This window comes from Periplaneta americana, chromosome 2 (assembly GCF_040183065.1).
Source record: "Periplaneta americana isolate PAMFEO1 chromosome 2, P.americana_PAMFEO1_priV1, whole genome shotgun sequence".
In the NCBI taxonomy this organism is placed as follows: Eukaryota; Metazoa; Arthropoda; class Insecta; order Blattodea; family Blattidae; genus Periplaneta; species Periplaneta americana.
This window is the reverse complement of record NC_091118.1, coordinates 15,985,721-16,011,661: the sequence shown is the minus strand read 5'-3', so window position 1 is coordinate 16,011,661 and position 25,941 is coordinate 15,985,721. Positions and strand designations below refer to the sequence as shown.

The 25,941-nt window shown below is 36.0% G+C and overlaps 1 protein-coding gene across 21 annotated transcripts in view; it reads left to right on the top strand.

Moving 5' to 3' along the window:
• LOC138713930 (uncharacterized) overlaps positions 1–25,941 on the top strand; it is a 297,089-nt gene that overhangs the window by 180,995 nt on the left and 90,153 nt on the right. For 14 of the 21 annotated variants that reach the window (XR_011336033.1, XR_011336038.1, XR_011336036.1 and 11 more), the window contains 2 exons: positions 9,291–9,386; positions 11,902–11,996. The gene's annotated coding sequence lies outside the window, so the exon portion shown is untranslated. Of the gene's footprint in view, positions 1–7,947; positions 8,261–8,338; positions 8,423–9,290; positions 9,387–11,901; positions 11,997–17,219; positions 17,538–21,791; positions 21,918–25,941 lie in introns of those variants that run through there. The other 7 variants (XR_011336041.1, XM_069846573.1, XM_069846567.1 and 4 more) reach the window with 7 other exon arrangements.

The following is a 25,941-nucleotide window of genomic DNA, read 5'->3' as shown; positions in this document are numbered from 1 at the left end:
TCTAGAGTCCACTCGCTGTTCTTTTCCATCCACCATATTGCTACTCATCACCCTCCATTTACCTCCTGCCTCTATTGTTTTACTCTCCTCCCCAGCTGTCTGATCAGAGCAAATGCAACTTTTCGTTCTGCAAATGTATTTCACAATGTTACATTTGTTGGGATGAAATTTCTGCACACCTGATGGACTGGATTTTGGTTTTGTCCTTCATTTATTATCATAATACACTGCTCTCTTAAATTGTCTGACAGTGGGCATATTGGGAATTAAATGAATGCTTTTGCCAAAGGACAATACTTTTTTATGTCGGAAAGGAAGTAAAAAGGATCAAAGTTGTATTAATGTATTTTGTTTGAAATATCTCAAAGAATAGCTCTCTGAAATTACTTAAGTTCATCCTGCACATTTTTCAGTCACGTGTGGAATAATCTTAATGAGAAAACGTACAGTATAATTATTTATAATTTCTCTTAACGGACAGGGTGATTCGAATGGTGTGTGTGAAATGCTAAGTAGTGAAATGTATGACTATTTGCATCATAAATTATAGCCTAAATAACTTTTTATCTAAAAAAACGTGAGGATTTTCCTCAACACTCAATATTAGAATCTCGTCAAGTAAAATTTCCCCCATGAAGTTTTCGTGGTTGTTCTTTCCGGAACTAGTTTCAGATCCACCTGAGAATACTCAGCTAATAATAATAATAATAATAATAATAATAATAATAATAATAATAGTAATAATAATAATAATAATAATAATAATAATACACAAAATTTAAAATACCGATAATGTAAACTGTAAATAATTATTTTAATAATGATCCCCTCTTGTCAAAATTCTCCGTACGCCACTCCCATCTATCAGTCGATAGATCAGTCACTGGATCACAGAAAGCAATTTCCAGGTGACGACGGACCAGAAACAAGAAAGCGAAGCATCTGCGTCGGACTGAATTGCACCAGTAAGATATTTCTTAGGAAACAGTTTTCCTTTAGTCTATCGTATCATAGATAACTGACAATCCTCAATTTTATTCAGTTTTCATTTGTGTCTTAGTGAAACTTACAGCAGAGTCCGTATAGGCCAGTTTCTATCTGATGCTTTTCCAATTCACTGCGGGCTAAAGCAAGGAGATGCACTATCAACTTTACTTTTTAACTTCGCTCTAGAACAGCGGTTCCCAAACTTTTTCAGCCACGGAGCCCTTTTTGAAGCAAAAGTTTCTCGTGGAGCCCCAAGAAATGCTTCCTTTATGGTTTTATCTGTCTACGTTCTATGAAGCATATTTGACACGATACATAAACGGAAATATATATATATATATATATATATATATATATATATAATAAATGAAACAATAGTAAAAAAGTACTGGATATAATTTATTTAAATCTACAAAATGACATTAACAAGTAGTTAAGATATTTAAAAAATGTTACATGTACACCCGAAGTTAATGTGAAGAATGTGCCTGTTTTTTGTGACAGAGTTTGTCAATGTCCGGTGTCATAGAAGTCAGTTGAAGACGTATATATAGTCTTCTGTGTCCAAACAAGTTCGATATTTCGTTTCTGTAGCCGTGTACCTCGAAAAGGTCTTTTCACTGAGGTACACAGTATCAAAAGGCAGTGAGAGAAATTTAGCTTTTGAACTTAATATCAAAAGATCCTCCCCTAACTTATCCCAAAATTCTGGAAATGGTTTGCTTTTAAATTATGCCTGACAGTGGCTGTTCGAAACCATGTCAATAAGGACCTCATATCTGAAGCAGTGAGGGCTGCTGGTTTTGAGATCACTGGAAATGGATCTACAATCTACGATATTTCTTTAGAATTGATTGTTGAGTGTCCCTTGGAAAGTATGAATTCATATTTTGAAGCAAATTGTCAAGATGTTCTTTCATTATTACTATGAATGAGACATTCATTGTTATGTTATTTTGTTCTATAAAGTTTGAAGTCAATTAAAAACGTATGATCCTTATTGTCGACGCTTTCTATGTAGAACGCTATCGTTTTCTTCAGTGCAACAATTTCGTCATCAGCATCGATAGTCTTCCGTTTACCTTGTATGTATGTGGTGAATTCATTTTTGGAAAATGTCTGCCAAGTAACATAATTTGTACAACCATTCCTGATTATTCAAATAATCTGCTAGCAAACTGTTCTGGTAATTCAAAAGTGAAGAAACTTCCGTTCGAAGTTCATGTAATCGGGACAACGCATTACCGCGCTACAACCATCGCACTTCTGTGTGTAATATTACTAACAATGACTTGTGTATAGGGTAGAGTAGCATAAATCGCACCGCTTCCTAAATCGCACCACTGCTAGTTTAAAATAAATTACTGTAGTAGTGTAGCATCTAGTGGTATTGTTACAATCTACCATATGAACTTCCACCATTTTACTTGATTTCTGCCACTTCTTTGTGTCAGCAGCGTGGTGATAGTGTATCTAATATAATCGCTCAGGTGGATGTATATTTAGCTAACATTTTCTAACTAATTAACGGATTTGTATGCAAAGGAATCCATAATCTTAAGATGTTATTCGTTTAAAGAGGTATTAAAGAACATTTAACTTAGTAGGATTTTCGAACATGTAGGGATTATAGGCTAGAATGAAGGAAATAATAACTTATGACGTAGTTTCTCAATTCGCACCACTTTGTAGGTGCCTAATTCGCACCGGTGCGATATGAGCAACTGTAGCAATTCTAGCCGTACAAAAGAAGGCCCAAAAATTTTAACTGAACGAGGAATGCATCAGGTGGGTGCAATATCAAGTGGTGAAAAGGGCGTTAATAACACAAGTGTGTGTTGTATAAGCGCACCAGGTATTTTGTGCCACCTGTGATAATTTTTGAACGTCAAACAGTGCATCCTTCATTATCAGCTGGTGCTCCTCCAGGATCGTTATTTGTTTGCTTTGAGTCAGGTTACATCAACAGTGAACTATTTGTCGAATAGCTCAAACATTTTATTTGCCACTCAAACCTGCCATAGAAAAAAGTGCTGCTTCTGTATGTCCACCTATACGACCCATTCCAAAAATTTAGAAGCTAGATTATCTCGGAAAATGGTATGCTCCTGTTTCAGCTTCCTCGTCATAATACTCCTAGGCCCAGCCTTTAGATGTTACTATCTTCAAACCATTTCAGACAGCTGTATCATGAAGCAGTTCTTAGGTGGCTTCGAGATAATTGTGGAGAAAAGGTGACGCAGTTTACAGTCTGAACTGCCTGGTGAAGCACATGGCAAATGTATAACAATACAAAATGCATTCAGAAAGTTTAAATGTTACATAATTTACGCTCTATTTTTTAAATTTCATTTGAAGATGCGTTACTCTCTTCCATTAATTTCAATAAACTTGTAATTTGCATTTATTACATTATTCATTCAAATACTCTTCAATATGTTCAATATTAAAAGCTTTCCTTCATCCTGTTCCCTGCAGTTAAAGAGGTGCGATTTAAGAAACCGCAGGTGCTATTTAGGAAACTAGTTGCCTAAATGGCACCACTGACATGTGTTTCGAAAATATAAGTTTAATTAAAAAAATATTAAGTCAAATTCAAGGATTCTTTTTTACATCAAAGGTAAATGTTCTGGGAATGTATCTCTGTAAAGGAATGAAGAAAATAAAAACTATATTGTTCAATAAAAATTATAAATGCTAAAGTGGTGTGATATAGGCAACCTTACCCTACTACCCATATCTTCACACAGGATTTTAAGTAGTCTACACTGCGAAGGTCGTGCCTTAACAAAGTTGATCATTTTGACGGCGTTGTCTAGTACCTGCTTTAATAACGCTGGCATTTTTTCGTTGCGAGGGCGTGTTGGTGTAGTACACAGTGACTACTTCTTCAGTTTTTAAAACTTTCTTGAGCCTTGTAACAGCGCCAGCAACAGGACCTACCATGGCCTTTGCGCCATCTGTGCACACGTCAATGCAATTGTCCCACGGCATCTAGTCTTCAATGAAGAAGAAAAAATTTCAGTACCGCTTGTAGAGGATGGCAATGGCTGCAGAACAAAATATTTCATGAAATAACCTGAAAATTCATACCGCACAAACATCATTAACATAGCTAATCCGGCAAAGACCGTGGATTTGTCAAGTTGTAACGAAAATTTCATTTAACTGTTACGGGAAATCATGATATTTTTTACGTCTTTTCATAGATTCTGGATTCGATTATGCAGTGTTATTTGACAAGAACACACTGGAAATCAAGTTTGCAGTTTTCTCGTCCACCATGCACTTCACTACCTTCACTAATACAGTATTGGTTTCATAAGAGTTTCAGCAAGGGTGAGGTTTACGACCAAGAGTCTGATCATGACTAACCAAGTACGACGTTTTCAGTGCTTTCTCGTTGTTTGTTTTTACACGAGGTAAAATTTTGTCTGAACTGCATGGAGTTCGTCACTTTTTCTTTCGAAGTAGTCTGCAGTTTTATTTGTGAATTTTTGAATTGAGAAATACCGTCTAAGCTTGGCAGGGAACATGGAACTATTGGGAAAAACTTTTACATATCACACACTGGACGTTCATCAGCAAACTTAGTGAATCCATGTCCAAATATAAATCACAATGAAATAGATTAAAGGTGATATGTTACAGTTGTATGAACACTAATAAGTAGTGTTCACACAACTGTAACATATCACCTTTAATATATTTCATAAAATCAATGAACACTGTATTATTGACCTAACATGTGTGTTTTATCATTAAATATAAATCACAATATTTTCGTATTTTCAATACCTCTACACTAGGCACCGTAAACTCTAAGACAGGGTCATGTTCAACATATTCCGAACTCAATTCCCAGGAATTCGCACTATCTTCTTTGAAGTATTGTTATCTCCCTTTGACTGAGCACTGGTTGATGGCTAATGACTCTTAGGTCTTAGGGAGCCCGTCTTAAGCCACAGTTCCGGTTCAACGAAAGTTTAGCTAACACATCTGCTATCAAATTAACATGCAGTTATAAAGTATATATATTTTTTTTGAGGTAACGTAACAGTCAATAGATTGTAGATTCCATGTACCACGAATAACAAACACTGCCTGCCCAGTATATAAAAAAATAAAATAAATTTCGAGAATCATTGAGTACTTGACAAGCAAGAAAAATCGAGAAAGTTCCAGTAACGAGTAGATCTAATATTAATGCTTCCATGTAGCAAGAACGCAAACTACTTTCTCAGAAAGTATTTTTCGCTTGATGGAAGTAGTTTCCGTTTTCCCCGCTAGAGACTAGATGGAATTAGCAATTTTTGTCATCTTCATACTTTCAGCGGACGGAGCCCCTGAGAATCATTCACGGAGCCCTAAGGGCTCCGCGGAGCACACTTTGGGAACCGCTGCTCTAGAATATACCATTAGGATAGTTCAGGATAACACAGAGGGTTTGGAATTGAACAGGTTACATCAGCTTTTTGTCTGTGCTGATGACGTGAATATGTTAGGAGAAAATCCACAAATGATTAGGGAAAACGCGGAAATTTTACTTGAAGCAAGAAAAGAGATAGGGTTGGAAGTAAATCCCGAAAAGACTAAGTATATGATTATGTCTCGTGATCAGAATATTGTACGAAATGAAACTATAAAAGTTGGAGATTTATACTTCGAAGAGGTGGAAAAATTCAAATATCTTGGAGCAACAGTAACAAATATAAATGACACTCGGGAGGAAATTAAACGCAGAATAAATATGGGAAATGCCTGTTATTATTCGTTTAAGAAGCTTTTGTCATCTAGTCTGCTATCAAAAAAGCTGAAAGTTAGAAATTATAAAACAGTTATATTACCGGTTGCTCTGTATGGTTGTGAAACTTGAACTCTAACTTTGAGATAGGAACAGAGATTGGGGGTTTTTGAGAATAAGGCTCTTAGGAAAATATTTGGGCTAAAAGGGATGAAGTTACAGGAGAATGAAGAAAGTTACACAACGCAGAGCTGCACGCATTGTATCCTTCACCTGACATAATTAGGAACATTAAATCTAGACGTTTGAGATGGGCAGGGCATGTAGCATGTATGAGCGAATCCAGAAATGTATATAGAGTGTTAGTTGGGAGACCAGAGGGGAAAAGACCTTTGGGGAGGCCGAGACGTAGTTGGGAAGATAATATTAAAATGGATTTGAGGGAGGTGGGATATGATGGCAGAGACTGGATTAATCTTGCTCAGGATAGGGACCAATGGCGGGCTTATGTGAGGGCGACAATGAACCTCCGGGTTCCTTAAAAGCCAGTATGTAAGTAAGTAAGTAAGTAAGTTTCATTTGGTTAGTACAGTCGAGAGCTTAAATTCATAACCAGTTGTATACAGTACGGCAGATCTCTGGATATCGAAACGGTTTTATTTTCATCCAATATTAATTCGTTGTACATCAACACTTAATATAATTTTACACACTCATTCTGAACATATTTTATAACAAAAACAGATAACTTAGCTATAGAGCTGCTTATCGGGCATGACGTGGATCATCCCTACGCTCTTGAGCTCAAATAGCCTTATTGTGCACCCGTGATGGAATGAGTTACATGACGACTGTGCTGCCTGGCTAAGCCGGTCCCACATCCACCACACTATGCGGTCCTCTCCAGCCATCAAATGCGTGTATCATAGCAAAGCTATAACGGTGTGGCGGTTTTTTCGGGCCACTTGAATGGTCTTCCAGCAATAGTAAGAGCATCGTATTCTAATGCTATATTCATCCACTGTTTTGCCCACAAACTGATGTTAGTCTTATCACAGTCGGCTTATAATATCAAAGACTACATAGTATTTTTCTTAGCTTTGAACGATTGGTGGCCTTTTTATCCAAAATCGCCGAAGAGATTCGTGTGGTCTATGAGGAAGTCAGGAAGAGATTCCCAATTCACGTGCTGGAATTTCAATTCACGATTAACAGCAATCGCGACCAACTAATCTCATTATTCGAGAAAATACCTGATCCTGGTAAAGAGTGGGATCACCAGGCGTTGATTTCTGCCCTTGAATTTATAATTTCGTTGAAGGACTTTAACTTCAATTTTGTTACTGAAGAACTATTAAGATATTTCAATTAAGTAATTAAATTAATATATCAAATAAATGAGTAAGGACTAAGGCAGTGGCTAAGTGAATAAGTAAATAGTAAATAAGTAAATAAATAAATTAATAAAACAATCAATAAGAATTAAATAAGTAGATAAATAAATTATAAACAAATAAATAAGTAAATTAATTAATTAGTCTAATTGACGAACGGAGGAATGAATGAATGAATAAATGAATGATTGAATGAATAAATAAATACATGAATGAATGAGTGAATGAATAAATGGATAAATAAAATAAATAAATGAATGGAAAGAATAGCTAAATAAGTAAATAAATAAATAAATATGAAGTAAATAAATAAAAATAAATGAATGATTCAATCAATACGTAATAAGTAAGTAAATAAATATATAATAAACACATAATGAGTAAATTAACTAATTAGTTTAATTAACGAACGAATAAATGAATGAATTAATGCATGAATGAATGAATGGATGTATAAATAAATAAATGAATGAGTGAATGAATAAAGGGATAAATAAATAAATAAATAAATAAATAAATAAATAAATAGCTAAATAAGATATGTAACTAAGTAAATAAATATTAAGTAAATAAATAAACAAATAAATATAAATAAATGAATCAATCAATTATTCAATAAGTAATAAATAAGTAAATAAATAAATAATAAATATACAAAAGATAAGTAAATGAATTAATTAGTCTAATTAACAAACGAAGTAGTAGTAGTAGTAGTGGTAGTGGTAGTGGTAGTGGTAGTGGTAGTAGTAGTAGTGGTACAATAGGAGTAACAGTAGAAGTAGCAGCAGCAGTAGTAGTTTCTTAATAGTCATTTACAGGGTAGTGAATGAACTAAGTTATTTTGAAATACTTAAATCGCTTAATAAGAAAGTTGCGTCATAAATTTAATATTTTTACTAGAAAATTAAAAGCAAACTATTATAGAGTATCGATTTGAATCATCCGCCATCACGGAATGTTACAGTCATCTGTCACGAGACTCTCGTAAATGACGAGGTGCTTAATCGATTTCGATAATAATCGACTTGTTCGAAATGATTACAGCATGGCGGACTGGTGCAGTGTGTGTTGATTTGTTGTGTTTAAGGTACAGAAATAAATATAAATTAGCAATAAATTAATGTAAAAGAACCAGGTAAAATTGAATTTAATTATGTGGAACTTACAGAAGAATTCAGGTACCCAAGAAACCACCCTGGCTGTAATCTTTTAGGTTATTCTCCAAGAAATCTTCTTTGAAGAAGGCACAACATTTTCGGCACGCCCAATTTCATTATGTTTCATTAGCGTTTTTAAGGTATATGTAGTGTTCAAGAAGTGGTTATAGTTTGTAGCACAAATACTTTTGTTTCATACTTTGGTCAATGTTACTTATGTCCCGCCTACTATAGAGACATAGGCCAATTTTACACATATTTAGTATAACTTGTTGCTTCTTTGACAGGTTAGGTTTGGTTAGTTTAGGTTTTTGTTATAGCCTACCTTGCATGTACGATTATAGCGCAACATTGGCAGTGATAAAAGTGAAATATTCGTTCAGTGGGCATTGGATACTCTACATTCACCCCGAAATCACCAGATCTTCATCTACCTAGATATTATTTAGCTGTGCTAACCATTACTCCACAGTGGTGGACGTGGTTTACAATTAGTAATTTGCTGATAAAGTAGTTTAGTGGCTAGAGCGCTGGACTTACAATCCTGTGGACCCAGGTTCGATCTCTGGCGACTATTCGTCATTCACCCATATAAAGACAGTTGTGTAGACCAATTTACTGACAGAGTTGTTGCCAAGGATGCGCCGTAAGAGGCTGGTCTATGCTACATCTGCGACGAGATGAGCTGATTATGGAGATTTGTTGGGATGCCACAGGGGTAGGTACTGGAGCTCCCGGAGAAGACCACTGTGTTATCTGGACCATTGGACCACACAACACTAGTTATAAATCGGGGGTATGCTGGGATCGAACCCGAATCCACAGGATTGTGACTTGTTCGATGTCAGGATTTGTATTTCTGGAGCAATCTCGATATGGATTTTTTCGGCATCATGATGCCTTATCTTCTTACTGCATATGATGAAGAAGTAAAAGCAGGAATTTTAAAATAAAGAATGTACATTTCACCTGACATTGAGATTACATTTTGTTACAATTTCTTTCTAGATTGTCCGTGGACCAGGGAAGGACCACGGCTTTATTCAAGACTGATGAGAGATATGAAGAGGCAAAAGATTTCAACAAGGACGTCGTGAATTTAAGGTAAGAGTAGCCTATACACTATTACAATGAAATAGAGTAAATTGATTAACATAGTTAGTTTGAGGTAGGTACAGGTACCGGTAAGCTATACAAAATTTGTCGAAGGCATAATAAAGTACAGTGGAAGCTCTTAAGTTCGACAGAAAACAAATCCCGACATTCTACGTAGGAGAATTAGACACGCCCCTATACAGGTACTAAGAAATGGGAATTTGTTCTGTGTCTTGTAGTGATACTTTTGTTAAAGGAAAACAGAATATTTTATTGATTAGGACATCCATATTTAATCATTGATTTTAAATTAATGAACTCTTTTTTTTCTATTTGAGAATTGTGCTGTTTGTGAGATGGAACTGTCGGAACCCACTGTGGTAGTAGAAGCGCATACACAAGTCTCGGGCTGGGCAGGAAATGCAAGTACAGTACTGTATTCGTTGATGGATAACCAATAAGAATTTGTATTCATTTCACCTGCCACACCCACTACCCTTATTGGACTGAAATTTCAATAATTCTGTTCAGTCGAACTTAGGAGAGTCCACTGTATTACATACTTTGATTTTAAACAGAATAGCACTATTTATTGAATTAGATAAAGTAAATGAGATTACAGAAAAGTGGATAGTTTTGAATAGACAAGATAAATCACAATAGTGTACTTTAATGTGGGATACCCATATATTTGCCTTGTTCTCCGTATCTTCCCCTTGTTCTCGTCTTTCCCTTCTTGTGTTGCACTTGTTTTCCTTGTACTGCCCGTGCCTCACTTCCTGACCTGTTTCTTTGCGGGGCGAAACGCATAGCGGGTGAGTGGGAGGTCCTGGGTACCACATGTGCCTACTACCCTACGTTCAACACATCGGCCTCTTCAGGATTGCTTTCGTCAGCTTTGGAGCAAGATCAGCCATGGACAAGCGAATGTATAGGTTGTCCCCTCACGAAACAAATTATGTCCTACTCATGAATTCCTGTAACTTAACACTAATACCGTTGTAGACTACAGTCTCTACTTGAGATTATCGACCTAATGGCGATCACGTTTAATCATGTGTACACATCCGTAAACTCTCCTCTATGGCAGTGTCCCTCAAACGTTTTTTCACCGCGAAACCCCTTTTAATCTAAAGTGTAACTCTGGAACCCTTGTAATATTTTATTAGTATTTAATAGTTAACAGACAAGTGAAAGCTAGTATCTCAATAATTGTGTTCAGTGGGACGAATGTATTTGCTTTTTAAGCCTGCAGTCTGGTTTTATGGCGGAAAGTTGTAGTCTCATTTATGTTATACTTTTGCATTTTGTCTTTTCGGTATTTTGTTTTAGTGGACACATACACAGAGAATCCAGTGATGAAAGTGATAAGTATTATGGGTATTTTCCGTTTTAGATGTTCATTAGGCCTAAACATATTATTACGCATATTCTTGGAATATTATTATTATTATTATTATTATTATTATTATTATTGTTATTGTTATTATTATTATTGTTGTTGTTGTTGTTATCGGTGGTTTCATGTTATTATTGATTCATATTTTCGTAACATTTATATATTTTTATAGTATCCAGTAAGTATAAAATAGCCACCGGAGCAGCCCAGTCAGATAAGGTGCTTGCCTATCGATCCAGAGTTGCGTTCGGACGCGGGTTCGATTCCCTCTTGGGCTGATTACCTGGTTCGATTTTTTCCTGAGGTTTTCCCCAACCATAAGGCGAATGTCAGGTAATCTTTGGCGAATCCCCGACCTCATCTCGCCAAATACCATTTCGCTATCATCAATCCCATCGATGCAAAATAATCTAGTAGTTGATACAACGTCGTTAAATAACCAAGTAAAAAGTATAAAATAAAATTTAAAATCACATAGGGCTCATGGAACCCCGGAACGTACTTTGAGAAATGCTGCTCTATGGCAATTCAGGAGTTGTCCAGACTGAACGAAGAATGGCCTAGTGTGTACTTACATCGCCATCGCCATCAGAGATAATAGCGATAGTGGTAACCACGATTAGAGTATCCAGTATTATAAACAGTAAAGACCCCTGCACTGGCATAGAATAATGTTTTCAGCACATGTAATATGCTGCCGTGCCGGTCCGAGCAGACCTAAGAGGCATGGTTATAAGCACTAGGGAGCTCTGGGTTCAGGACGTGAGACACGGGCAGTATTGTCCCTTGTTATCCTTCAAGGCCCATTTTGTCCTTGTTTTCTCCTTGTTCTACTTATGTTCCCCTTGTTCTCCTCGTCCCTTTATCCTCCTTGTCTTCCCCTTGTTCTCCTTGTATTGTCGCTTGTTCTTCTTCTCGTCCCTTTGTCTTCCTTGCCACCTTCTCCTTGTATTCTCCTTGTCCCCTTGTTCTCCTTTTATTCCCTTCTCGTCACCTTGTTGTTAGGCCTATTTATATTCTCTGGGTTGTCTTCATATGATAAAGTAAAAACAGAAATTCTAATATGTAGGGAATGTTACATTTCACCTAGCAGTGAGCTTAAATTCTGTCTGAATTTCTTTCCAGATTGTCTGTGGACCAGGGAAGGACCACAGCTTTACACAAGACTGATGAGTGATATGAAGAAGCAAAAGATTTTGACAAGAAGTCGTCAGCTTAAGGTAGGATGTATACTATTGCAAAGAAATGGACTATAATGCAATATAATTCAGTAGATTAAATTTAATTTAATTTAATCAGAGTATTTAACAGAATTTGTTATAGTAGATACAGATATATCATACAGCGACACAGTTTTCATTTTCCCATCGCCCGCCGCTAGGAGTTAGTTTATCTGCGGCCACCCAGTCTGCCGGCACTGAAACATTTAGTATAGGAATTTGTACTTACCCAGCTCAAAGTAGGTGTTGAAAATTTCCCCCACCAACAGCTACACACTGTTGACACCTTCTTATGAAATTGTTAATTACTTTAAGAAGTTCTGCTTCACTGATTGACTCGATTTCAGCTCTTATATAGTCTTGAAGCTCATTTATTGTGTGCGGGTAGATAGAAATCGCATGGTGTTCAATCTGTACTTCGCAGGCCCCACAAATTTTTACTGATAATTCTCCTTCCGAAAATTCGACGCAATTCTCTCATGGATTCTTCGACAGTATGAGCAGTGGCAGAGTCTTGCTGGAAATATACTGAGGAATGTTTTTCATAACTCAATTCATCTAAAAATGGGTCAAGGATCTCATTCACACAATGCTCAGTGGTAATAAATTGTGCCCTGTGTGAAAATATGCCCAATAATTCTGTGTCCGTTCATTGCACACCTCACGCCTATTTTTTCACTGTACAAAGGTGTTTTCAGTAAATATTGGGTTTCTCCTGGCTGTAATATTGATGATTTTGTGAGGATATGTATCCTTTTAAATGAAAATAGGCTTCATCAGAAAAATAAATTAGGTACTTCAGAATTTAGTTTCTCAAAAATCCAATTATAAATATGCAGCCTCTTATTGGGACCTTGTTCATTTAACTTTTGAAATACCGGAATTCTGTATGGTTTTAATTAATTAATTTATTTATTTATTTATTCTGGTGTAGTTCAGGCCATCAGGCCTTCTCTTCCACAACACCAGGAATACAAATACAATAATAGAAATAAACAGAAAAAAATAAACTGGCATATACAAAGTAAAGCTACACAAGAAATAAAGAGAGAGGGAAAAAAACACTATAAACAAAGTAAAGCCACACAAAAATATAGACAGGTTGCAATCAGACAAACTTTAAATGAGTGATTAAGTATCATAATTAATTGTATCCTAATAATTAAGTAACATAAACAAGAAACTTGCAATTTTAATCTAGATTTAAAAAGAAAAAAAAACACAAATCAATACTTCTAGCAATACCTAAAAACATTAAGACAAAATTTTCCAATTTAATTTTGAATTGTGATAAAGTCCGGCAGTCCCTGATGTCATTAGGTAACGAATTCCAGAGGCGAGGTATTTCAACAGTATAGAAAGATGAATATAAAGATGTTCTATGATGAGGGATGGAAAGAATTGCTTGATGTCGGTTTCGAAGAGTTGTAAGAAATTGAAAGTGCGATAAGAAATAATTCGGAGTAGAAGTATGCATGATTCTAAACAGAAGAGACAGTGAATGTATTGTTCTTCGTTCCTTCAGACGCACTCATGAAAGTAACCAGAGGGAAGGTGTTATATGGTCAAATTTACGAGTATTGCAGATGAATCGTATGCACACATTATGAACACGTAGTTTCTCAGCTAAGAGTGAACTTACATTAGTTAGCAAGGAATCGCAATAATCAAAATGGGGCACTACAAGCGTCTGAATAAGATTTTTTTTTAGACTAAGTGGTAGAAATTTAAGTAATTTCGTTGCTTGACGAGCGGACTCATAACTTCTGTTTTGTGCACCTAATGCTTAAGAGATTTTTGCGGGATGTGCTCTAATCTCTGTCCTATCTCGTCTAATTTTTCTTTTGTAAGAACATTTCTCCTTCTTTGTATTTTATAATCATTTACTAAACCTGTCTGTTTGAATTTTTTGGTTAACCTTCTTATTGTAGTGGCATTAGGGACGAATCTATTTGGAAATTTGTTACAGAAGTTTTTTCGTGTTCTCGCACAAGATTTCCTGTATTTTATGTACGTAGTAAGCATATACATGTTCATGTAATGAAAATCGCATTGCAACAACGCCGAACACACACACACACACACATGCAATACAACACGGCTAATTCAACCTTCACGCACGAGTGCAGATGATAAACTAACTCGCAACTGGCACTGTATGGCTTGGCGTTCGTTAATGGAAGCAGGTGGGAAACACACTAGCTGTGCGGGCAACGCGGCAAATGAAAACTCTGCCAACTAACAAAACACTATCACTGTATTTGTTGAGAGCATAATAGAGTACATTAGATAACTTTGATTAAACAGAGCAGAATAATTTATTGAATTATATTTTATTAAATTAGATTAGATTAGGAGATATTAGATATTTCTGATTACACAAGCAAGTCACAGTGTGCTAGTTTTATGTTTTAACATAAGATAAATGTGTAGGTCTGTAGATTCAGATATATAAATGAACATAATTAGGTAGATAGGGTAGATGAGGGTAATTGTAAACAAATACTGTGAGAAATACAAAACTGTTAATTTGATATAAAAATTTTAATTCAGGCGAATATTTAAATTAACATGTTGGCTAACCTACAAAGCAGTTTGGCGCCAATAGGAGTAACTACTTACTTGTGAACGAATGTTTTGTAAGAGTCTACAAAAAAAAGTTGAGAAAGAATTTTGCTTCACCTTCATTTTTGGCATTGTAAGTAAACGTACAGTGCTATTTTTTTAAAATTTGTGTTGTTTTTATGAGTAATGTATAGTAGTTAACATTTATTACAATGGTTTTGAGATCTCCCATAACCTCAGTTCATTAAATTATGACATGTTTACATTTGCCCCATAGTTTTAATTGCTTGGGGGTAATTGTAAACATGTTTTGCTATGGTTACATTTCGTACTTTTCAGTAATCAAAGAGACCCCCACCCAACTACACTGTAGAGGATTTAGAGAGGGTTGTCACAGATGTGAAAAATAGTAACTACAGTTATCGTGAAGCTCAGGAGAGGTACTGAGTTCCTATATTGTCATATATCATAGGTTAAAGGGACGAAATGTACCAGTGACCAAAATTGGAGTTGGAAGGAGTACAGCTCTTTCTTGTGAAACAGAACAAAAATGTTCAGTGTCTGATAGCCCGTGTGAAAATTGTGTTTACAGTTACCCCCCTCTCAAAGGGGTAAATGTAAACTAGCAGTTAAAAGATTAAAAAAAGTCAACCTTCTTATTTTAAACCCATTTTCAGGAAAAAGAAAGAACTAAAAATAATACAATTCTTCTTTGTCAATTCTTCTTTGTCTTTACCTTTACTGAGGATTGTGTAATGTTGAAATATATTTGAAATCAGTGAAAAGTGCTTACAATTACTCTGGTCTACCGTAAATAATTACAGTGAAATGCCGCTATTACTAACGCCGCAGTTAGAAATTTTTCAGAATAACGAAATAATTTTTTAGTCCCAGCTATTTTACTGTTAATTTACACGTTAAAATTGTTCAGTTTAAAGAAAGCATCAGTAATGAACTATTTAGTTTAACGTAATAATAAATCCCACTACAAAAAAAATGTTATTTTAAAGAAATTAAATCTAATAAGCAGTTAAACATTACTTAAAATAAATTCGAAAGAAAATAAAATGAGTTATCGCTAAGTATGGGTCACCATTGGTTTCAGTGAGTTTTCTGAATGCACTATCGTAGGCGTGATTGTTGTGGTTCGAATTTATATTTAAATGAACGGTTTAATAAAATCGAACTTTCGAAGGAAATTTGTTCCTGAACGTTCTTGAGGGAAGAAGTAAAGCTGCTTCTTGCAGGTATGGCAGTAAGAAAAGACAAGAAAGCAATTTTTGCTAGACGAGAAGAGAATAATCATACAAGAAGTAGACAGAGGAGAGAAGAAAAGCGAAGTCTCAAGAAAATTACAGACTTCTTTACTACATAGGTTAAGTGAAACTGTTAAAATCTTAAAGCTAATATTTCGAGAGATCGTTTCAGAACCCATCCAACCATTCTAGACAGATCGAGAAAACACTGTCAAGGTATGACACAAAAGTGACGATGGTCCAGTGGTTAGAGAGGAGGGATATTGCTTGCGATGCTGGCATGAGAAAAGAGGTCCTTTACAGCTTAAGTCAAGCCACATAAAGATTATGCTGTAGATACAATGGCTACAGCAAAAGGTCACACACGAATCTGTCTGCCTGCATATAACGGGATAGAGCTGGCGTGGGCAAAAATTAAAAGAATATTCCAGGAAAACAATATTATCGGGGACATGTCAGCTGAAAATTTATATCAACACTATTGATGCGTTTCATTCCATCACTGCTGAAGATTGGGAGGGTTACTGCAGGAAAGTACAAGAGCAGGAAGAAGAATATTTATTTATTTTTATTTATTTAACCTGGTAGAGATAAGGCCATTAGGCCTTCTCTTCCCCTCTACCAGGGGATTACAACTACAATATTAAGGATGCAATTACAATTATAATTACAATTAATATTAAATTTACAAATACAATAAAAATCAAAGTATTAAAACATTAACTGATTAATAAAAGTTAGACAGTTTATTGTGGAAGTTAAGAAGAGAGAAACATTGTTTCTTTTATTGATTAAGTAAAAATTAAACCCACTCTACGCAGTAAGAAAATGCTTAATAAGCTTGCTTTTGAATGCTACTAAATTCCGACAGTCTCTGATGTCACTGGGTAGGGTATTCCACAAGCGCGAGAGCGAGATTGTGTATGATGATGAATATGATGATGTCTTATGTGTTGGTATGGCTAGTATGCGGCTATTTTGCGTGCGTGTGAAGAGATTATGATATGATGACAGGTAACTGAAACGGGAGGCAAGGTAGGTAGGTGTAGAGGTGTGGAGGACTTGGAAAAGGAGAACAAGAGAATGAAAATTTCTATGTTCGTTAAGCCGTAGCCAGTTTAGAGTTTGAAAGGATGGGGTAATGTAGTCAGCGTGACGGACATCGCAGATGAAGCAAACACAAGAATTATGAACGCGTTGTAATCTTTGCGACTGGTTGATATTGAGGTCAGTCAGTAGAGAATCACAATAATCGAAGTGGGGCATTACTAGTGTTTCCACTAGTATTTTCTTGAGTGATAGCGGGAGGAATTTTCGAATGCAGTTTAAGGAATATATTGGAGGCGCGATGGAATAATGAAAATTGTAGTTGATCAAGTCCTCATCAGTACTACCTCTCCAGATACGAGCGATGAAGATGATTCATCCAAAGACACACAGTCGGACAACAGTGACTGAGTTTTGTAAGGTAATTAAAATATAATTATAATTAATTACTAAAATCAATATTACTTTTATGGTTACATTTTAATATATAAATGTTTAAAATTATTAAGCAATTTCAAATTAATAAGAGCTTAACAAATATGTTAGGAATCATCTTTCGCGTAAATTTCAAATACAGTATATTTCCTTTCATTTTCTCATGTTGGCAGTGCTGCAGCAAGTCAGGAAGATGTGAACCTCTCCACTTCCCACAACCCCTCTCAACGAGAGCTTAAGAAAATGTGTGCAGGTAGTACAATTTACCAATAAACACGTGTATACCACACATTGCCATGTATATCATCTTATGCAGGGTTCGCCTTCATTCGAAATATCAGCCAACTTCAAGCTAACCTTCCGCTATGCTTATGTTTCACAGATAAATCGCCCACTCGGTTTAACAGATTTGTTTGTTTTCAGATGAGCTAACGTAATAATTTGTTCTGGTCTCAGTTCTGTTATATCGTTAATCTTTTAAGCTGGAAAGTGTTATCATGCTGCAATACTAAAATTTTTGTAGCATTTCGTTACATTTAATAGTAGTACAGAAATGGGATATTGAATAAACAAGAGATAACTTTTTTTTGTAGCGGGATTTATTATTACGTTAAACTGAATAGTTTCTTATGCATTCTTTAAGCTGAACATTTTTAACATGTAAATTAATAGCAAAATGGCTGTGACAAAAAAATTATTTTGTTATTCCGAAAAATTCTTAATAGTGGCATTTCACTGTAGTTACTTGTAACAGAAATTGATGAAACTGTCCATAAATCTTGAGTAAGTCGTCTATCTATGAATGTTACTCTGAAATGACGAATTAATATCAGTCTAATATATACAGTCACGAAGCTCAATACGTAGTAAATATGCATCCATAGATAGTTGCCAACCACTAGGATCGCTAACATCACCTCATTACAGACAATGCGAAATAGTAGACATAGTCTGTTGTTCCTAGCACCCTCACAACTCAAGCTTCGTGACTGTATATATTAGGCTGTGATAAAATGCTGATAATGTAGTGGCAGTATAATGGAAATGGAGAAAGCTTATATTACAACAACTTTTCTGTAGACTTTGCTTAGAGTGTAACTCACTGCAGTTTAGAATATCAAGTGGCATAGTGTAGAAAAAGTTTAAGTCTATTGTTTTCATAAGCAGTATGACAAATTAGATGCAACTGACTTTCTCCTCCAGAGAAAGTGAATTTTCTGATGTCCACACCTGTGTTGTAACAGTCAGCGCGTCTGGCCGCGAAACCAGATGGCCCGGGTTCGAATCCTGGCCAGGGCAAGTTACCTGGTTGAGGTTTTTTCCGGGGTTTTCCCTCAACCCAATATGAGCAAATGCTGGGTAACTTTCGGTGCTGGACCCCGGACTCATTTCACTGGCATTATCATCTTCATCTCATTCAGACGCTAAATAACCTAGATGTTGATACAGCGTCGTAAAATAACCCAATAAAAAAAATTTCTGATACATTTTAATACCCCCCCCCCCCCGAATAAGGATGTATGGTGCATGGCTTCGCAATGTACTTAGACCGTTATTCCAGGGGGAGGGGTATTCATTTATAGTGTTTGGTTTGTTTTTAGTGTAATCTTAACCTGGTTGAGGTTTTTTCCGGGGTTTTCCCTCAACCCAATATGAGCAAATGCTGGGTAACTTTCGGTGCTGGACCCCGGACTCATTTCACTGGCATTATCACTTTCATCTCATTCAGACGCTAAATAACCTAGATGTTGATACAGCGTCGTAAAATAACTCAATAAAAAAATTTGATACATTTTAATACCCCCCCCCCCAAATAAGGGTGTATGATGCATGGCTTCGCAATGTACTTAGACCGTTATTCCAGGGGGAGGGGTATTCATTTATAGTGTTTGGTTTGTTTTTAGTGTAATCTTAACCTGTTTTTTTTTTTTTCAATTGGGGCATTCTCTGGAACAAAAGCTTACTTGCAAAATCTTAAATTTAAGATAAAGAGCATGGATAAATATATAATAGGATACGAAACTTACTGAGTTTCCTGTAACACATGCTAGAGGCGCTAATGTAGAAATTGATCTTTCTGCCACCTGTTGGGAGTACGCGAACTTATTACATCTAGCAGCGCACCAAGTAGCGAAAATAAAAACTAATTACTCCATGCATTTAGCAGCGCACCTGGTGACGAAAATGTTAAACTGTGCAGAAAGTATTCCCTCCCACCCTCATCGATATTCAAAACTAACCCATTAAAATAAAACATTTACATTTTTATTCCTCACAGCATCTTCCACTGAAAATTCTTACCGGAGCCAACAGGAAGATAAAAGAGACGATCTATTTTACACTACCCGATTAAAATATAATCAGACAGAGACCAAAAAATAAAGCAAAAGGTTAGATAATTGGGATTGTATTCATTGGGTATTTATTGTACAGCGCAATGGAAAAGTCTGCAAGAACTACTTAGATAGCTCAATTTATTACATTACTATTACTTTACAATACATTCAACAACACTATTTTACAACGTCCATAAACATCACTGTTAACATACACTGCTTATACACACGTAGTATCACTCTATGTTCACTTATTAGCAAGTTTCTGTCTGCCATCTTGTATTCTCGAGCAACATCTCGAATGGATAAATAGAGAACTCTGGGTAATGTACCCAACATGTAGTTTTAATGTTCACCACCTACGACTTTGGGCGCTGATCATCTTATTTGAGCCCCCGCTGCTGACTGCAGTTTGGCATCCTATTATATATTTATCCATGTACAGAGCATCAAACATTTTAGATCTTGTTAACAACATTATACAGAACCACATTCAAATAAAGGGTCCATGGAAAATCACGTTTAGTCCAAATCTAGTAATTTTTATATTTTAATTGAATCTGACCGTTAAAGTTGATATCTTCAAGATCCCTAATCATGCAGGAGAGAAAATCACTTGTTTCCACATTATAAGCGTATTAAGGAAAGGCTTACACAGGAAGAAAATGTCATTCTGCAAGTCTGTAAACGTGTCCTGAAAAATTTGCAAAATATGGCTAAATTTGTTTTTCCCCTGGATCCTTCAAATGTTCGTAGAGTGTACTGTGTTTGTTGGAGAGCTATAATATTGTCAGGAGGGAGATGTGTTATCAAGAATTCAATATAATATGCTGGAAATGGAGAAATTGTGTAACATACATTAAGTTGTTATTCTAGGGAATGCCTCAGTTCTTGTATAGAGTAGGCTTGATCTGTATTGTCGATATTTTACTCCATACACTTTGTTTCTTTTGTGTTAAGGTGGCTACACACATAATGATAAATAGTAACCATCTGCTGAGTGGTGATATCGAATGCTCCATTACGCAGCATAGATATCTGCAGCATAGATATCGGTCATCAGTTCTTGACACACATTTGCTTGAGCAACATGTTGACAGATGACGTACTTGCAGTTTGGGTCTAATAAAATTCCATCTCACTAATGTTAAATGTAGAAGTTTTGAGATCTCTTGTTCATATAAGAAATGCAATAAATGAAAGCACCACAAATGTAGAAAGCAGGCCTCCAATTTTTGAGATTGCTCATGTTTAATTCCTCGTAAGTAGTTGTAAGATTATTAATCTTTTTTACTACCAAGTTAGCATTAGGGTTCATGTTTTTCAGTCAACTTTTAGGCAGCTTGGTTGCAGTCGTGATATTTAGATTTTGTTTGCCAGAGACAAAGTTCATTTCAATAGCTTTGAATGAATGTTTTCAAATGCTTGCGATATGTGCTTTGGTTTCCATGAGACATTGCTGAAACTTGAAGCATGCTCTGCTATTCTCAATGACCAACTTGCTTCAACTGATTGGCTGTTGGCTCTGTCAACTCGAATTTATTGATTATAGTCCCGTTGTTCTAATTTCTGGAAGCCAATTACATTGCAGATTGGGTACATTTGAACGCGTGCGTCTTGCGATTCGCTGATGAAGACATCATGCATTTCCTAAGGCTCGATAAATACCTAATATAATCGCCCGCCATTTTGGCTCTTTCGTTGGCGTTCACAGAAAGTGCACAAGGACGTTATTTGCCGCTCAGTTATTTGCTGAATTACAGTGCGTTTGATTTATTATCATAGGAGCTACGACATGATGATGTTTAACGGTGTGTCAAATGGATTCCTCGTATGGTAGCTCGGCAACGAAAGAACAAAAATGGCGAACGATAGAGCCTTCACTTCCTAAGACGTAAGCAAAGAGGAGGAGTCACGCCGGGAATAATAGCGTCGTGGCTATAGAAAAATTAACTTCAACTGATAAACTGTTCAAACCAAAATATCTGGGCATTGATTTATCATTTTGTGTGTAGCTATCTTTAGTGATTTAACAGTGTATGAAATCATGAAATGAAGACTGCAACAATTTATGAAAATGTTTCTTAATGTAGGAATATTAATGTATGTAAATTGGATAGAAGATAGCTATTTTAATATATTAAATTCTGTTACAGGAATATGAGATGGTGAAGAGAATAACTCCAAACAGCTGAATATTTTAGCAAACTGCTAGTGATATTATAGTTTATGTATATCTTTGTAAACTGGAGATTTTGTAACATGAATTGCTACTTAAAGAATATGTGTATTATGTTCTGTTTTTTCTCCTGGAACTGCCACCTTTTCCAAAGAGATTCCTTTCCACGCAAATCAAGCTTTCAGGTATAACTCCCTGTAAAGTTGATTTGAAAAATTTCGAGGGAAAAATCATTCTGGGGCCGGGCATCGAACTCTACCAGACACTGATCCAATTTTTCCCTCTATATCCACACACCTCAAAGTGGGCTGACAACCGTCAAGCAACCAACATTGAGTGCACACTAACTCTGTGTGACTTAAATTGTGGTTTTCTGTTAACGTACAGTGACGTGTATTATGCATATCAAGCTTTCAGGTATAACTCCCTTTAAAGTTGATTTTTTCCTCGAAATTATTCAGATTCCTTTCCGTTTCAAAAAATTTTCCCGCCAAATAGTCCTGATGTTCAATGGATGCTTTTATTATTTCTGAATCATTGAACATTAGAACTTGGAATAAATTCATGACGTATCTCGTAGTGTATAGTTTGTCCACCAGAGTTCTCTAGTGTAGCCTATATAAGCAGCACTTAGAAGGTAAATGGATGCATTTGCTCTGCACATCTGACACTAGTCACTATAAAAGGCTTATCTTTTTTGGCTGGAAAATTAAACATTTCTTAGAGGTAGGGTGTAGGGTATATAATATTCTAGTTCACACGTAAATGCAGTTAATACAACTTTAACAATTTATTATTCGTAAAGTATAGGCCATTATAAATGGTTAAACACAAATTAAATACTTCCAACATAACTCACTTAATTTCATTCTTATGTTTACATCTACTGTTCATCTATGGCACTCACAAAGTTGCAATACTTCTGCTGGCTACATAGAAGTTTTTTTTTTTTTTTTTTTTTTTTTTTTTCCAGTGGACTGATGCAGTTTTCGATACTTGAAGCAAGCAAAATCCTGCTATCATTTGTACTTTGAATGAACAATAACAGATATAAATGACACTCGAGAGGAAATTAAACACAGAATAAATATGGGAAATGCCTGTTATTTGGTTGAGAAGCTTTCATCATTCAATTTGCTCTCGAAAAATCTGAAAGTTAGACTTCATAAAAGTTCTTTATGGTTGTCGAATTTGGACCTCACTTTGAGAGAGGAACAGAGGTTAAGGGTGTTTGAGAATAAGATGCTTAGGAAAATATTTCGGGCTAAGAGGGATGAAGTTACAGGAGAATGGAGAAAATTGCACAACACAGAACTGCACGCATTGCATTCTTCATCTTACATGATTAGAAACAAGTCCAGACATTTGGGATGAGCAGGGCATGTAGCATGTATGGGCGAATCCTGGAATGCATATAGAGTGTTAGTTGAAAGCCCTGACGGAAAAGGAACTTTGGGGAGGCGAGTTGTAGATGGGCGGATAATATTAAAATATATTTGAGGGAGATGGGATATGATGATAGAGACTGGATTAATCTTGCATAGGACAAGGACTGATGGCGGGCTTATGTGAGGGCGGCAATGAACCTCCAGGTTCCTTAAAAGCCATAAGTAAGTAAGTAAATAGGAATTCCATTATGATTATTATATTCAAAGATATACTTTCAAGTATATTGTCAACTTGATATGTATAGGTCTTACTCTTTACATACCGATCAGGTGATCTTAAAGTCATGACTTCGAATTACCATTTCGCGTCGTCTGTGATGCATAATTATAATCCATGTATTTAAGAAGATGACCATGAGTAGGTCTGTATTATTAAATTCATGCATCTACTTATTTATCCATTAATTTACATTCATTTGTTCAATCACCCTGTCATTAATAGACATCTTCTCTGAATCAGTATTATATACATCCTACAAGTCCCAGACAGAGCTAGCTGTAAACAAAATTGATTAAGCATCGAAAATATTACTGGATAGCAAATGTTCGTAATACTTTACTCCTATTGATTAAGTATATGCATATAAATTTATTGTTGAACAATACTGGCCCCCAAATTTAAGGGCTGCCACTACAGGATAGAGTGTAGCAAATAAGTGATTGTTTTATCTATTCACAATACAGTTTTACGAAACTACTTCAAAGAATAAAACTAGATAGGCTATAGTAGTGATCATTATTTATTATACTGACATCCAAATGGATCTGACGAGACAACTAATGGTCAGAATATAAAACAATCATTTAGCTATTTTTTGTATATTTGAGAAAGAAGTACAATGGACGTAGATTGTGGCTATTCTTTGATGATTCAGCACCTTTCTCTCATCTCCGGATGCTGTTAGTGGCTGACGTATGATGACTCAGCACCTCTCTGCAGTTGTAAAAGTAGAATATGGCTGACGTCAGATGACTCAGCACCTTGCTGCAGTTGTAGAAGTAGATTATGGCTGACGTCAGATGACTCAGCACCTCGCTGCAGTTGTAGAAGTAGAATATGGCTGACATCAGATGACTCAGCACCTCGCTGCAGTTGTAGAAGTACAATATGGCTGACGTCAGATGACTCAGCACCTCGCTGCAGTTGTAGAAGTAGAATATGGCTGACATCAGATGACTCAGCACCTCTCTGCAGTTGTAGAAGTAGAATATGGCTGACGTCAGATGACTCAGCACCTCGCTGCAGTTGTAGAAGTAGAATATGGCTGACATCAGATGACTCAGCACCTCGCTGCAGTTGTAGAAGTAGAATATGGCTGACGTCAGATGACTCAGCACCTCGCTGCAGTTGTAGAAGTAGAATATGGCTGACGTCAGATGACTCAGCACCTCGCTGCAGTTGAATGAATAGATAGACGGATTTATTGAGTAATATTATACATACACATGTTATGTTATCATAATTTTCTCTAAAATCCAATATGCAGGTCTTCTGACCTTACGTGCTTTGTACCCAAAACAAATTCTACTTTGTAGGTTCCACTCCCCTCAACTATGATTATATCCAAACACTCTCTAGCAGAACACACATATTAAAATGAAAATGACACAACAAAACATTATATAATATATCCTAACCTAAAACAGACATAAAAGGTTATAATTGGGCACATACCATTATCCCTTCATCAGTTCGTATCATGAACTTCGACAGTTGAAGTTCTAAACCTCGCTACAGTTGTAAGTATAAGTAGATTATGGCCGAAGTCTGATGATTCAGCACCTCACTGCCATTTTATAAGTTGATTATGGCTGAAGTCTGATGACTCAGCACCTCGCTGCAGTTGTAGAAGTAGATTATGGCTGAAGTTTCATGATTCAGCACCTCGCTGCCATTTTATAAGTTCATTATGGCTGAAGTCTGATGATTCAGCACCTCGCTGCCATTCTATAAGTTGATTATGGCTGAAGTCTGATGATTCAGCACCTCGCTGCAGTTGTAGAAGTAGATTATGGCTGAAGTTTGATGATTCAGCACCTCGCTGCCGTTTTATAAGTTGATTATGGGTGAAGTCTGATGATTCAGCACCTCGCTGCAGTTGTAGAAGTAGATTATGGCTGAAGTTTGATGATTCAGCACCTCGCTGCCATTTTATAAGTTGATTATGGCTGAAGTCTGATGACTCAGCACCTCGCTGCAGTTGTAGAAGTAGATTATGGCTGAAGTCTGATGATTCAGCACCTCGCTGCCATTTTATAAGTTGATTATGGCTGAAGTCTGATGATTCAGCACCTCGCTGCCATTTTATAAGTTGATTATGGCTGAAGTCTGATGATTCAGCACCTCGCTGCCATTTTATAAGTTGATTATGGCTGAAGTCTGATGATTCAGCACCTCGCTGCCATTTTATAAGTTGATTATGGCTGCAATCGTAGGTTACTGATGACTGCTGAAGTCTGGTTACGTAATGTTGTTTATAAGAATTTTATTTCTTCTTAAGTTGATACAATGTAGAGATATTTCAGCTTCTACTTCATTTTATTTGCTTCAGTAATTTCCAATTTAAAAATTCTTTCGTCTTCATTGTTTATTAAGTGCTTCTTGTTGCATTTCTTCTTGGTAGAATGTATTTTTGTGATCCTGGTTACTACAATACAATTTCCTTGGTATAAGATGTG